General features: G+C 35.6%; 1 long non-coding RNA gene across 5 annotated transcripts in view; it reads left to right on the forward strand.

Moving 5' to 3' along the window:
* Positions 1-15,724, forward strand: part of LOC147375931 (uncharacterized) — a 138,461-nt gene that overhangs the window by 19,046 nt on the left and 103,691 nt on the right. For all 5 annotated transcript variants that reach the window (XR_015161629.1, XR_015161627.1, XR_015161628.1 and 2 more), the window contains exon 2: positions 8,474-8,602. This is a non-coding gene — a long non-coding RNA (uncharacterized LOC147375931). The remainder of the gene's footprint in view (positions 1-8,473; positions 8,603-15,724) is intronic.

A 15,724-nucleotide genomic window follows, 5' to 3' on the forward strand; every position in this document is an offset into this window, starting at 1 on the left:
TTCTGTATTTGACTTTGACAGTTTTGATTGTAGTATTTCTTGATGTTGAACTCTGATTTATCCTTCTTGTAGTTAAATGTCTTTTGTGTTCATGTATTGATTTCCTCAAATTCAGGACTCTTGGCCATTATTTCTTCAAATAGACTCTGTACTTCTTTCTCTCTCTTCTTCCTTTTTTGGGATTCCTATGTTATGTGTATTGTTCCATCTGACACGGTCCCATAGTCCATTAGGCTCTTTTTCACTTTTCTTGATTATTATTTTTCTATTTGCTCCTCTGACTTGATAATTTCAAACAGTCTAGCTCCAAATCCACAATTTTTTTCTTTTGTCCAATCAAATCCCCTCCTAAGACATTTTTATTTCTTGTACATTACAGCTTCAAAATTTCTTTTTTATTTATTATTTTCATCTCTTTTGATATTCTCATTTTGTTTATAAATCATTTTAATTTTGTTTACTTGTCTGTGTGCATTTTTGTTTTGGTCGTTGACAATTTAAGACAATATTTTCAAGTCTTTGTTAGTTAGAAGCCTGAATTTATTTAGGGTTATTTTCTGGAGATATATTTTGTTATTTTGACTGGGCTATATTTCATTTTTATGTTACCTTACAGTATTCTTCGTGATTTAGGAATTTCAAGAAGCATCCATTTCTCCCAGTTTTTGTGGAATGGCCTTGTCAGAGAAAGACCTTTACTAATCACCAGCCTCTGCCCATAATGTCATACTCCAAGGTTTCCGGGGGACTGCAGACTCCCTGAAGCTCCAAAAATACTTTGTGTTGCTTTCAGCAACCTCTGGGTCTGATATCCAAACTATGCCACCACTGTCATCAGTGTTCTTAGTTAGGAAAATGAGAAAGAAATCCATTAACCACCCCCTTAGACAGTTCAGAAAGTTACAAAAAATGAGGTTCCAACATCCTTTTCCTTCTGTTCCAAGGCATATGTTGAGATTTGAGATGTTTCATTCCATCCACACAGAAGAAGGTGCATGGAGGAGGTTGGGAAAGGGTTGCAAATTTCCTGCCAGTTTGGGTTCTGTTTCTTCTTTGTTGGGAATTCACGTGTTTGGTGCAGCTGATTAACTATTTTCTAGAGTTCTCAGAAAGCTGTTTTTGTCTACAAATTTATTCAGTGGCATCTTGGTGATCTTGAGATTTGTAATGTTTTTGTTTAAACATTGAGAATATGTTTTTACATTTGTTTTTATGTATTGGAGATTTTGTCTTAAGTGGAAATTTTAAAAGATTCAGCTTGTTTGTTGCTATCATTTAGAAATGTAAAGTTTCATTTTTTCCTATTATCTTGCTAAACTTCTTAATTGTAAAAATTTATCAACAGATTTTTGAGACAGTGTTTCTGTTTGCAAACTCATAATATCTATAGGCATTAAGATATTTTTCTCTTCCTTATAAATGACTGTGATCACTTAAAATTTTGAAGAGTTAATTATATGATGCTTCCTTGAGTGATTTATCATCTCAAATGTAAAACTTTTGCCCTAGGCTTTTTGTTGGTGATCAGGTGCTAAACTATGTCTGACTGTTTCGAGACCCCATGTACCGTAAGCTTGCTGGGCTTCTGTGTCCATGGGATTTCCCCAGTAAGAGTACTAGTATTGTTAGCCATTTCCTTCTCCAGGGGAACTTTCTGACCCAGGGATTTAATATGCATCTTTTGCATGGGAAGGTAGATTCCTGACCACTATGCCACCTAGGAAACCATAGACTTTTTGTATTTAACACTAATTATATGACTTCCCAATAGCTCAGTGGGGAACGAATCTGTCTGCAGGAGACCCGGGTATGATCCCTGGGTTGGGAAGATCCCCTGGAGGAGGAAATGGCAAACTACTCCAGTATTCTTGCCTGGAAAATCCTATTGGGCAGAGTAGCCTGGCAGACTGCAGCCCATGGGGTTTTAAATTTTATCAGTCAGTTCAGTCTGTCAGTCACGTCCAACTCTTTGCAACCCCATGGACTGCAGCATGCCAGGCCTCCCTGTCTGTCACCAACTCCCGTAGCCTACTCAAACTCATGCCCATTGTGTCAGTGATGCCATCCAACAATCTCATCCTCTGTCATCCCCTTTTCCTCCTGCCTTTAATCTTTCCCAGCATCAGGGTCATTTCCAATGAGTCAGTTCTTCTCATCAGGGGGCCAAAGTATTGGAGTTTCAGCTTCAATATCAGTCTTCCAATGAATATTCAGGACTGATTTCCCTTAGGATTGATTGGTAGGCTCTCCTTGCAGTCCAAGGGACTCTCAAGAGTCTTCTCCAACACCACAGCTCAAAAGCATCAATTCTTCAGCCCTCAGCTTTTTTTATAGTCCAACTCTCATATCCATACGTGACTACTGGAAAAACCATAGCTTTGACTAGACAGACCTTTGTTGGCAAAGTAATGTCTCTGCTTTTTAAAATGCTGTCTAGGTTTGTCATAGCTTTGCTTCCAAGGAGCAAGCATCTTTTTAATTTCATGGCTGCAGTCACCATCTGCAGTGGTTTTGGAGCCCAAAAAGGTAAAGTCTGCCACTGTTTCCATTGTTTCCCCAACTGTTCGCCATGAAGTGATGGGACCGGATGCCATGATCTTAGTTTTCAGAATGTTGAGCTTTAAACCAACTTTTTCACTCTCCTCTTTTACTTTCATTAAGATGCTCTTTAGTTCTTCTTTGCTTTCTGCCATAATAATGTTTCATCTGCATATCTGAGGTTATTGATATTTCTCCTGGCAATCTTTATTCCAGCTTGTGCTTCAGCCAGCATGGCATTTTACATGATGTACTCTGCATAAAAGTTAAGGAATGTGTTTATTACTTTAGTAAATTGCCTTTCATTTCTTGAATACATCTAACTTGATTTGTATTTATTATACCTTTAATACATTTATATTTATTTTTTGCAGGTTTTTTTACACTTAGACCTAGTTTGTTACTTTCTGTTTGTGCAGTGTTAGGATCTTGTGTCAAGATGATGTTTCACTGTTTAAAAGAAGTATATTTCACTCATTTTCTATTTTTTGTGTGGTTTTAGTAATTTTGTATAAGATAGTAGTATTTCATCACCAAAAGTTCAGTGGTACTTATTGCTATATTCATTGTAGAAAAGAATATTTGGGGGATTTTAAACTGTCAATTTAATTCCTTCAGTAGCTAAATACATATTCTACTTCCAATAATATTGAAGTAAAGTTTCCCTTATTCTTCATTTTTTTTTTTAGTATTTGTTTTTCATTTTCCTCTTATTTTTTTTGTGTCACTATTTATATTTTATTTTTTTTAAGGAAGGCTTTGTATTTATTTATTTATTTTTGCTAATTACTTTACAATATTGTATTGGTTTTGCCATACATCAACATGAATCTGCCATGGGTGTATACGTGTTCCCAGTCCTGAACCCACCTCCCACCTCCCTCCCCATACCATCCCTCTTAATTTTTTAAAGTTTTTATTTGAGATCATTGTCGATTGTCCTACATTTGCAAGAAATATACCCAGAGATCCTGCATATCCTCCACCCAGGTTACCCTTAGTTAATGGTAACATCTTATAGTTGGAATGCTATTTTAAATATATATCATTGTGTTTTTATCATCTATATTTTGTATACACATTTCTGCCATTAATTCAAGGTCTCTATGTACTTTAGATTGGGAAGGAAGAAATGGACAGATGTAAAGAAGTTGATAGTGTTGTTAAGCTAGGAATGAAGTAAGTTGTTATTGATTTGACACTAACATTATAAATAGAACTTTGATGCAAGACATACTTTTGAGAGTTTTTATCTATAAAGATGTATTTACAGTTCACCCATGAACAACATGGGTTTGAACTGATTCCTTATATGTAGGTATTTTTCAGTAGTAAATACTGCTTTATTACAAGGTCTTGTTTGGATACATGGATACAAAGGACTGACCATAAATTATATGTGGATTAACTCTCACATTTTTCAAGGGTCAACTGTACTAAATTTACTAATTGATATCTTAGAATTTAGTTTAATGATGTAATATAAACATTTACATAAGAAAATTTCTCAAAAACAGGAAGTGGGAGGGAGCAGTTGTGCCCTTTCTGGTCCAAGAACTTGTGGGGGAAATGGAGACCAAGTTAAGAAAGACATTGTAAAGTGTATGCTTTCCACTCCCTTGATTTTGGTTGAAGAATAGTTTTAGATGAATTGAAGGGGACACAGAGAACAGGAGATTTTTGCATCATCCTATAACCTGGATCTACAAAGAAGCAGCATTTTATTCTTAATAGTAGCATCTTCATAGTTATGTCAGAGTAAACTTGACAGTAGATAATTGTGTATATGAAGACAGCTATTCATTTTCTGAAGTCACCATCAATTTCTCCCTTTGCATAAATTAGACTGTTAATTTCCTAGATACTCCAATTAATGTTACAGAGATAAGTGGAAATGAAAACCACCTGAAGTGCCATGACGTCTGCTAAAATGAGGATTGAATTAGATTGAAAAAAGTGACTTCCTAGAATGTGGGTTAGAAGAGGTTAGTACATAGAACTCCATGGACTGTAGCCCGCCAGGCTTCTCTGTCCATGGAATTCTCCAGGCAAGAATACTGGAGTGGGTAGCCATTCACTTCTCCAGGAGATCTTCCTGACCCAGGGATCAAACCTTGGTCTTTCTGCATTGCAGGCAGATTCTTTACTGTCTGAGCCACCAGGAAAACTGTAATACATAGAACAGATTAAAGCTAAGGTGAGACCAAATTACTCATGCATTACATTAGACTTGGTTAGAGATACACAACCAGATTTCACACTATAGCAGTAAACCCTGCAGAGGGCTTGTTACTGAAATCACTTACAACTTAGTGTTTACCAGTTCACAGAACTTATCACTCCAGTGACTCCACAACAGAGACCAGGCAACCTGAGGAGTCTGAGGCTATGATGTCCTCTTTTTCTTAATGCTGCTAATAGGATATAAAAATCAATATTTCATACCACTTTGGGGAGTAGCAGAGAGACAGAGATACAATTTTGAGAGAATAAACAGTGGAAAGGTTAACCTTTAAAAGATAAATGTATTTAATGGATTAGAGAAAAATTAAGTATCTTTACTGCTCCCTGAGTAAGTCTTAAAGATAAGATCAGTTACACATTATATAAAGGAACTTTTTCTTTGCAGGTGTGGTGTATAATAAATACATGTTTAATCCAGTTATGTACTTATTGCCTTGTATTTTCTCTTTTTGCTCCACAGCTCATATGTCCCAAATAGTTTATTCACTCACTCCCTCATTTACTCATTAATTGTTTTTTTTAACTTTTATTTACACAGTGTTTCTTCTTTGATCTTTACTAATGCAAATCATCATATATTCTGCAAAATCAAGTGCCTCTCCCACAAAGACGTCACTACCGATTTCAACCCATAAAATTTTTCCACTTCTCTGAAATATTGTTCATGGTTATTGTCACTTGGTTTAACATATACTTACAAAAAAGCTTCATATATTTCAGAGTTGGTTTTTCTGTTCCATCTGTCTCATATAAAGTACACATAATAGTGCCTGGAACCTGGCGAGAATTCAATAAATATTAGCATTTTCCTATAAAAAGTAGTGTTCACTGTCATGTCTTAGAGATTTTCTGCATAGTGTCTAGTAGTCTGACTCTACCTAATTATAATTAAGTAGTATTGTGTCTCATATTTTCATAAATTAATTTTTTTACCTGGTTTCACAGAATTTTGACGAATTGTGAAATGTATAAAATGTGTAAAGTCTTTAAAACTAGGAATTGCTACACAAAACATAATACATTGTTAGATTTATTTACTGCTTTAACATTATTATCATCATTAAATTCAGTTCAGTTGCTCAGTCATCTCTGATTCTTTGCCACCCCATGGACTGTAGCACGCCAGGCCTCCCTGTCCATCACCAACTCCTGGAGTTTACTCAAACTCATGTCCTTTGAGTCGGTGATGCCATCCAACCGTCTCATCCTCTGTCATCCCCTTCTCCTCCCGCCTTCAATCTTTCATTAGTAACACTGAAACGATTTCTGCTGTTTGATGACAGAACCATATTATAAAATTATTTATTTTCAAAATATTATGAAATAAGCACAGGAAAACATTATTAACTGATAATTGAAAAATATAACAAATTAATAGTTTTATTTCGTCAACTTGATAACAAAGTAGTTTAAACAGGTTTTTCCTTTATTGTCTGACTGATGTATTGTCAGGATATTAAGTACTGTCTGATTTCTTCTCCATGTAACTGAGAAACCTACAACTGGTTAATTCATTTTTAAGTCTTTTTTTTCTGCACAATTAATCATAATGGCATAGAAGATATGGGTGATTGAGAAGAGACAGAAAATGAGGATAATGGAATTTATGATCCTTTAAATAATCCATATTTCCCATATCATTCTTTCCCCTATTTGCCTCGTATTTACACGGAAGAGAGAAAACATATACCAGCTTTATTACATATACTACTTTTAATATGTAAAACCACAGCCATACTAGTTGAAATCATTTTGTAATTTTTTTTACATATTTCTTATTTCTTTTACTCCCATCTTCTAAGTCAGAGAATGTTTTTAAAGTGAAAAAAAAGTGGAGTATATGTCTTTTAAATTTAACCTGTTAATCAGCTCATGTGGTAATTGTGCAGTAAAAATGTTGATTGACATGCTTTGAGATGAGTCCTATTCATTTTAGTTTTATCTCTAAATAATCACACAGTTTTCTTTCATTTTTCACATATATGTTCATAAGAGTGAATAATGTGTACTTTCTAGGAAATACAGTAAGTTTGAATCACCTCATGCTGAAGAGTTTATTATTTAGTATCAGTTTAATAAAAGTCAGAATGTTGATTTAGGTCACAAAGTAGGGATTTTAAATTAGATGGTGTTACAAAATGCAAGATAATTTCCCTCACAGTCAATATTTCTCAATATTTTTTTAATATTTTCTTTAGTTTCATAAGTGATAGTTATTAATTATATATATATTAATGAAAATTATCTGCAAATAAAATACATGTATTTATATCTGTGTATATCCAAGCTATCTTTCTATCTATATGTATGGGCATATCATAGTTAGAAATTATTCCTGCAAATTGACACCCAACTACTAATTAAGAGAAAAGATAAGATGTTAAAAATATTACTTAAGGTCAAAATGTATTTCAGTTCAGTTCAGTCGCTCAGTCGTGTCCGACTCTTTGCGACCCCATGAATGGCAGCACGCCAGGCCTCCCTGTCCATCACCAACTCCCGGAGTTCACTCAGACTTATGTCCATCAAGTTGGTGATGCCATCCAGCCATCTCATCCTCTGTCGTCCTGTTCTCTTCCTGCCCCCAATCCCTCCCAGCCATCAGAGTCTTTTCCAATGAGTCAACTCTTTTTCATAATATTTGTTAAATTCAATATTTTCCTTGCCATTTTAATAGGAAAATAGATTGATAATTTAAATAAAATCATTTTATGAGTTCTTTGTTTTTTTCCTCTCTGACAGTGAGACCAAAGTACTTAAAATGTATTTTATTAAAGAAGAATTATACACATTATTTTAAATGAAATCTCAGTATTTTAAATACTTCCAAGACTGTTGTAGTTAGAGATTATTTCATCATAGTTGTGCCTGTTCATTTTCCAACACAATAATTTTTTAAGAAATTTGATTAGAATTTACCCAGCATAAATTATTTGTACTCGTCTCATTACTTGCTACTTTTGGTGGCTGACATGTCTCAATAAATCAACAGTTATGTAGCTCTAAAATTTCTAATGTTCTGATTGCATGTAAATGATTAATGTAGTCTGATTTATCTATAATATTTAGATTAAATATAAAATATCTTGATTAGATATGTTTTATTAAAATAAGATCAGAAATATTAAGAGGAATGCTTAAATAAATGCATTTGGAAAGCATACTCACTGACATTTAAAAAGAATGTTTCTTAATATAAATGCAAATAGAGACACTTAAATGCCTTTTTAAAATGCAGTATTAATGAGATTTAATTTTTTACTTTTCACCTCTTGGGTTCATGCTTTTCATTGAGAATACAGATTTGATTTGAGAAATCAAGAGTTAATGCTGTTGTGAAGAGTGTCGAGCTGTTCTATTGTTTTTAAGTAAAATATATATATTTTTATTTTTTACTCTTTTTTCGTAAAAATCAAACATCTTGGAAAACCAGGAGAGGACCAGAGTCCCCACATAGTATTTTGCTGGTAAATATAATAAGACTTATGTGGTGGGGAATTTTAATTTGAATATGAGATAACAACTACTTGGATTCAGTGTTTGGAAAAAAAATGATAGGACTAGCTTGTCAGAAACTAATTAATGAAGAATTTCATAGAAGAGTACTTATCATAAAGAATAGATGAACTGAGGTACAAATAAAAACATTGGCCTTGGTGGGGAGAAATGACTCTAACTTTTGTGATTGAAGGTATACACTGGACCAGAGATTGGGATGTAGAATTTCTCATCAGCACATGATGAAGCACAACTGCACATGATGAAGCACAACTGCAAAGTACCCACTTCCCGAATTTTTATGGAGAAGATGTCAGATAAGGTAAGTTTCAAAAAAAAAGCAAAACCCCAAACCAAAAAACACATGGGTTTTACTTGTAATATATAAAGATTTCATGAATATACATATTATATATTTTATACATTTCAGTTTATTTCCAATTATTTGCCTGCTTGGTCCAAAATATACTGTGGATATATAAAAATAAGTATAATATTTGATCATAGCATTAGTCACAAAATAATACATATAGCATTATTAACAAAAGACTAGAGGAGGTCTGCTAGAACAGTTTTATGAAGAATATTGAAGATTATGGGAGATATTTTCTATTTTTTCTGACTCATTCTTTTTATGATACACACAAAAAAAGACTGAATATATGAAGTGTGCTGAGGAGAAAATCCTGAAAATGGTTTTAAAAAATGTTTTCCACAAATACACTACTCCTATTGCCTAACCCTCACTTTGCCAGCTAAACATTTGTGGGTTGGTTTGTTTGTTTTTTATTAGGGAAACTATCCAGAGGGATTCCAGATGTTGGACTTAGAAGAAAATCAGAGCACCTATTATAAATATGTTTTTAAAATATGAGTGGTATTGTACCAAAGTATTATAAGTATGTTCAAAGAAACCATGTTTAATATTAAAGGAAGTTTGATGCAATGAGATAATATAGTGATATCAAAAAGATGAAAAATTATATTAAAAATTGAAAATTCTAAAATTAAAACATTCAATAACTTAAAGATTCCTTATAGGTGCTTTCCAGCACATTAGAGCTGGCAGAAAGAACAATTAGTTATACTTGAAGACAGGTTAAAAGGGATCATCCAATCTGAAGAGTAGTAAAAATTTAAGATAGTTTCTCAGAGAACCATTGTGTACCAGTAAACATGGCAAAGCACCCATAATGGATAGCCAGAGGAGAAGAGAGAAAGAGAGGTACAGAAAAGTACTTCAAGGCATACATACTTAAGAAAGTCAACAAACACCACAGAGAATAAATTTAAGGGATTCACAACTAGATATCACAACCTGTTGAAAGCCAGAGACAAAGAAAAAAATGTTGAGAGCAAGGAGAGCACAACAGTTCATTATGTGTAGCAACTACAATAAGATTAGATGCCTACTCTTTAACAACATATTGTGGAATTCCTTTGAGGCCTCATATTTGTAAATAGTAGAGCAAGTATATAAATACTGTGACTGTTCACTTGAGGCAGATAAGTACCACTTTTCCAGAGTTCAATGTCAAAAAATGCCTTACTTTCTTGATCTCTGGTATGTATGTATATATGTGTCCTCAGCTGTGTCTGACTCTTTTTGACCCCATGGGCTGTAACCTGGTAGGCTCCTTTGTCCATGGGATTTATCCTGGCAAGAATACTGGAGAGGGCTGCCATTTCCTTCTCCAGGAGATTATCCTGACCCAAGGATCGAACCCGCATCTTCAGATTCTTTACCACTGAGCCACCAGGGCAAGCCCTCCTTGGTCTCTGGAACCAAGTCTATATAAGGAGGCTGCCTTGCCTGTACCTGAGTGCAAGCCAAAACGTGAGGAAATAAACAATCCAAGAGTTAAGTGAGAAAGCAAGGTTAGTAACCTAAAGAAAATAATATACACAATTTGGCTTCAGATGTAGTTGGTGAGCCAGAGAATTAGGGCATGGAAGAAATGCACAGGCAAAAACCTGTTGTAGTCATTAGAAGAGATGAATGAAAAGATTATTTGGAAAGATGTGGAAGTAGCATAAATGGCCCATGATTGGATTTTTTTTTTTTTTTTTTACTTTTACTAGAGCACAATGCATATATGCTGGATCATTTCAGTGGTCAGAACTGTAGTGGTAACAATGACCTAATCCTTTATTAACAGTCAATAAATGGGGATCTTCTTAAAAGGCTGGAATATCAGCATATAGCAGAGAATAGGAATGGGAACTGAATACAATTTTCAAAAGACTGGGGTGTGCTGCAGTGTTATTAAATATGGCAGAAAAGCTAAAAACTGAGATCTTTTGAAATGTTGGCTATTATTACAATTTGACAGTCAAGGAGCTAGTCAAAGTACTAGGAATATAATCCTGAATTTAAAGGGAAAGTTTTGAAAGAGTAGTGAGCAAATATAGACTAACAGTACACAGATTCCTGACTCAAGAAATTTTGGAAGACTGAAACCAATTTTCAAAGATGTACTGGGAAAGATTTGAGGTTTTTAGGTAAGTACTTCAATAGGTCTTAAAGATGTGCAGAGTGAAATAATTTGATGGCAGAAAATTATGACAGAAACAGGAAGTTTAGAACAGATACCAGCATGAATACCAACATGAAGGGCATTTTTAATTCTTACACGAGAAGGGAAGCAGTGTAGACTGTAGGATTCTTTGTTAAGACTTTTTAGGAAAGGAGTAAGGACAGAGAAAATTTTGACTTTATTAAAAGAAATGTATGTACTCTAATACAAACAAAACTCGAATAATAGAAATATTTTGAATTATATGGAAATGTATTTCTTGAGAATAAGAAGTTTGAGGTAGTAAAAATCATTTGGCCTCTACTGTTATGATTTGCAGTAGATCCCAAAATGTGCAGTAATGGATGAAAATTTGCCTCTCTTCCTGTTATTTAAATATATTTTGGTAATTAGGTAAATTGTAGACATTTACTTAGAGTCCACAGTAGAATAATCCCAAATTGTATTATTTGACCTAGAAATTTAAAATATGTCATTAGAGTGGACTTGTACTTTAAAAATTGTGATGGGTAAGCAGATCGAAGATATCTGTCAAATCAAAATCATTCTATAGACATATTCTCTCTGTGACACATGTGAAGCTCAAGTGCCAGATTTGGGTCTTGAACACTGAGACGTACATCTTGCATTTTCACCATCTCATTATTTTGACAGGGTGTCTTGGAGAGCTGAGATACACTAGCTGTAACAGGAGTTGTGAATGTTGGCAATGTAAGCACCCAAACATATAACTCCAGAAAACTTTCTTGGATCATAATAGTCTGAGAATTCCAGCAGGTTATGAGTCATCAATTAGAGAGTTTGCCTTGTAAGTAAGGAAAATAAGGCACAGTGTAATATTGTTATTTTGGGTGGATCTCATTGTAACCCTTATGGCTACTCATAATTAAATATTTATATGTACATATATATGTATATATGTGTTTGTGTGTGTGTGTGTGTGTGTATATATATATATATAGAGAGAGAGAGAGAGAGAGAGAGAGTTTCTGCAAGTCACTACTGGACCCAACTTGACATTGAATAATTGAACTCCTGTGAGAATACTGTGATTCTTTTAGACTTTAGCCCCATATTAATTGACATTTTGCATCAACTTTATTTGCTGCAGACAATGTGGCAACTATTAAAACTGTGGGGTAATGAGTTCCCTTTGGTTTCTCTTTTCTTTGCCATGTATGCCTCCTCTGCTTTTGCTTTTGCTTCCTGACTGTTTTCCAGATGTCAGTGGACAAGTTTTGGCTCCCTGGCCCTTCCCCTTCTAAGACAGCTCCGTCCCAGCAAGTCTTCTTGATCAGTTAGCCTTATTTCCAGATATCATCATCTCACCAGAATATAATGTTAATTCTTTATTTTAACTGATTTCATTTAATTAAACATGTCTGCATGTTAAATAAAATGAAGGCCAGTCACATGCATTTTAGTAAGACCAACCTTACTGAAATAATCAATGAGGAAAGTCTGGATTCATGGAAGGAATTAATATTTTACTTTTTTTAATTTAAATTTATTTATTTTAATTAGAGGCTAATTACTTTACAATATTATATTAGTTTTGCCATACATCAACATGAATCTGCCACAGGTGTACACGTGTTCCCAATCCTGAATCCCCCTCCCAACTCCTTCCCCATACCATCCCTCTGGGTCATCACCTAGATGTCCATCAGCAGATGAATGGATAGGAATTAATATTTTATAGAAGCATTTCAGATCACAGGTCAGGCAATCCACGGATATAGTGTGATCTGCATGTGTGCAAAGGATGGTGTGGGGGGGAGTCTTCATCTCACTTTTTTATTCATGTATGCCAGCATTTATTTCATATAGGACTGAAACATTCCATGACTAAATTATCCCATTCCAGTTTTAGAATAGCAATGTGTTGCCTTTACTGTACTCCTTTGTCCTGTATTCTTAGAAAAGTCTCCAGGGTTGATAATCATCTCTTTGCAAAGCCTTTTCTTCACTTTTCTCCAGTCTCCCAGGAGTAGGAACATTGGCTTCTCCTGTTTTGTGATCCAGCACTTAATGAGGTGCAAGCCTCAGGGTGTGCTTCATGAAGAAAGAAAATTTTCCTAAGCGACTGACATATTTTGAAGGACTTCTTAAAACCTCTGAAGGAAGCATATATAACTTTGTCAACAGCTCAGCTGAGTTGGAGAGAGCTAAATTCTCAGGTATTCAATTAGGTAATCAAAGCAAACACAAAATCAAAGTAACTATAAAACCTTTATTTTATTTTATTTTTTTTGTCATGTTGATAAAGTCTCTTTTAATCTGGAACACTTTTACAGCCTTTCTTTGTTTTTTATGATATTGTCATTGTTAAAGAATACTGCCCCTACTTTGGTTTTTTTTTTTTTTTGACAGCTTTAATTTTTCAGCACTTTATTTTTTTTTTTTTTATTTGATAAATTTAACGCCTTTTATTGCCATACCTCATTTTACTGTGCTTTGCTTTAGTGAGCTTTATAGATACATGTTTTTTTTTTTTTTTTTTTCCCCTTGTTAATTTTCTGTTTAGTTGATCTATCCATAAGTGTGAGTGGGGTATTAAAGTCTCCCACTATTATTGTGTTATTGTTAATTTCTCCTTTCATACTTGTTAGGATTTGTCTTACATACTGCGGTGCTCCCATGTTGGGTGGATATATATTTATAATTGTTATATCTTCTTCTTGGATTGATCCTTTGATCATTATGTAGTGACCTTCTTTGTCTCTTTTCACAGCCTTTGTTTTAAAGTCTAATTTATCTGATACGAGTATTGTGACTCCTGCTTTCTTTTGGTCCCAATTTGCATGGAAAATCTTTTTCCAGCCCTTCACTTTCAGTCTGTATGTGTCCCCTGTTTTGAGGTGGGTCTCTTGTAGACAACATATGTAGGGGTCTTTTTTTTGTATCCATTCAGCCAGTCTTTGTCTTTTGGTTGGGGCATTCAACCCATTTACGTTTAAGGTAATTACTAATAAGTATGATCCCGTTGCCATTTACTTTATTGTTTTGGGTTCGAGTTTATACACCATTTTTGTGTTTCCTGTCTAGAGAATATCCTTTAGTATTTGTTGGAGAGCTGGTTTGGTGGTGCTGTATTCTCTCAGCTTTTGCTTGTCTGAAAAGCTTTTGATTTCTCCTTCATACTTGAATGAGATCCTTGCTGGGTACAATAATCTGGGCTGTAGGTTATTTTCTTTCATCATTTTAAGTATGTCTTGCCATTCCCTCCTGGCTTGAAGAGTTTCTATTGAAAGATCAGCTGTTATCCTTATGGGAATTCTCTTGTGTGTTATTTGTTGTTTTTCCCTTGCTGCTTTTAATATTTGCTCTTTGTGTTTGATCTTTGTTAATTTGATTAATATGTGTCTTGGGGTGTTTCTCCTTGGGTTTATCCTGTTTGGGACTCTCTGGGTTTCTTGGACTTGGGTGATTATTTCCTTCCCCATTTTAGGGAAGTTTTCAACTATTATCTCCTCAAGTATTTTCTCATGGTCTTTCTTTTTGTCTTCTTCTTCTGGAACCCCTATGATTCGAATGTTGTAGCGTTTAATATTGTCCTGGAGGTCTCTGAGATTGTCCTCATTTCTTTTAATTCGTTTTTCTTTTATCCTCTCTGATTCATTTATTTCTACCATTCTATCTTCTAATTCACTAATCCTATCTTCTGCCTCTGTTATTCTACTATTTGTTGGCTCCAGAGTGTTTTTAATTTCATTTATTGCATTATTCATTATATATTGACTCTTTTTTATTTCTTCTAGGTCCTTGTTAAACCTTTCTTGCATCTTCTCAATCCTTGTCTCCAGGCTATTTATCTGTGATTCCATTTTAATTTCAAGATTTTGGATCAATTTCACTATCATTATTTGGAATTCTTTATCAGGTAGATTCCCTATCTCTTCCTCTTTTGTTTGGTTTGGTGGGCATTTATCCTGTTCCTTTATCTGCTGGGTATTCCTCTGTCTCTTCATCTTGTTTAAATTGCTGAGTTTGGGAGTCCTTTCTGTATTCTGGCAGTTTGTGGAGTTCTCTTATATTGTGGCGTTTCCTCGCTGTGTGTGGGTATGTAGAGGTGGCTTGTCAAGGTTTCCTGGTTAGGGAAGCTTGTGTCGGTGTTCTGGTGGGTGGAGCTGTATTTCTTCTCTTTGTTCAGTCGCGCTATGGGGAGGGAGGGAGGGATGCTGCAAACAAATGACACTGGCGTGCGCTCGCAGTGCCTCAGCCACACTGGGTCTGCCCCCGCTCACGCCACGTGTAGCCTCCCTGCCCACACTGCTCAGGCTCTAGGTTGTTCCGCCGGGAACAATCCGAGGCTGGGCCTGGGTTGCATGCACCTCCCAGGTCCAAGCCGCTCAGGTTCAAGCACTCAGGTAGTCCTCAGAGGCGCAGACTCAGTTGGGCCTGCGTTTTGTGCTCTTCCCAGGTCCGAGCAGCTCAGGTGATGAGGTGTTTGGCGAGCGCCAATGCTGCGACTTATCGCCTCCCCGCCACTTGGTTATCTGGGTGTAAAACCGGCGCACCTTCTCAGGCAGATGTTGACCGTCCAGACCCCCAATAAGTTTTAGTTAGCAAAGAAGCCAGTTTTATAGATAATGTCGCTCTGGGGCTGCGATTGCCCCCTTCCGGCTCTGGCTGCCTGTCACCGGAGGGGGAAGGTTTGCAGCCGGCTACCTCTGTTTAGTCCTTTGTTCCGTGCGCGGGCTGGCGGTGTCTTAGGTTAGGGCTGGCTTTTCGTATGGTAGATATCCCACAGTCTGGTTTGCTAGCCCAAATTATTTCGCTCAGATAGTGCTCAGGGTATTCAGGGAAGATTCTTACTCTCAGTGATGCAGCCCGCGCCGCGCCTCCCTGCCCAGCCCCCGCTTGCTAATGGCGGATGCAGGCGTCTGCGCTGCTTCTCTGCTGGA

This window comes from Bos grunniens, chromosome 3, assembly GCF_055505025.1.
Source record: "Bos grunniens cultivar Pamir isolate PY7600 chromosome 3, Bosgru_T2T1.0, whole genome shotgun sequence".
Lineage (NCBI taxonomy): Eukaryota > Metazoa > Chordata > Mammalia > Artiodactyla > Bovidae > Bos > Bos grunniens.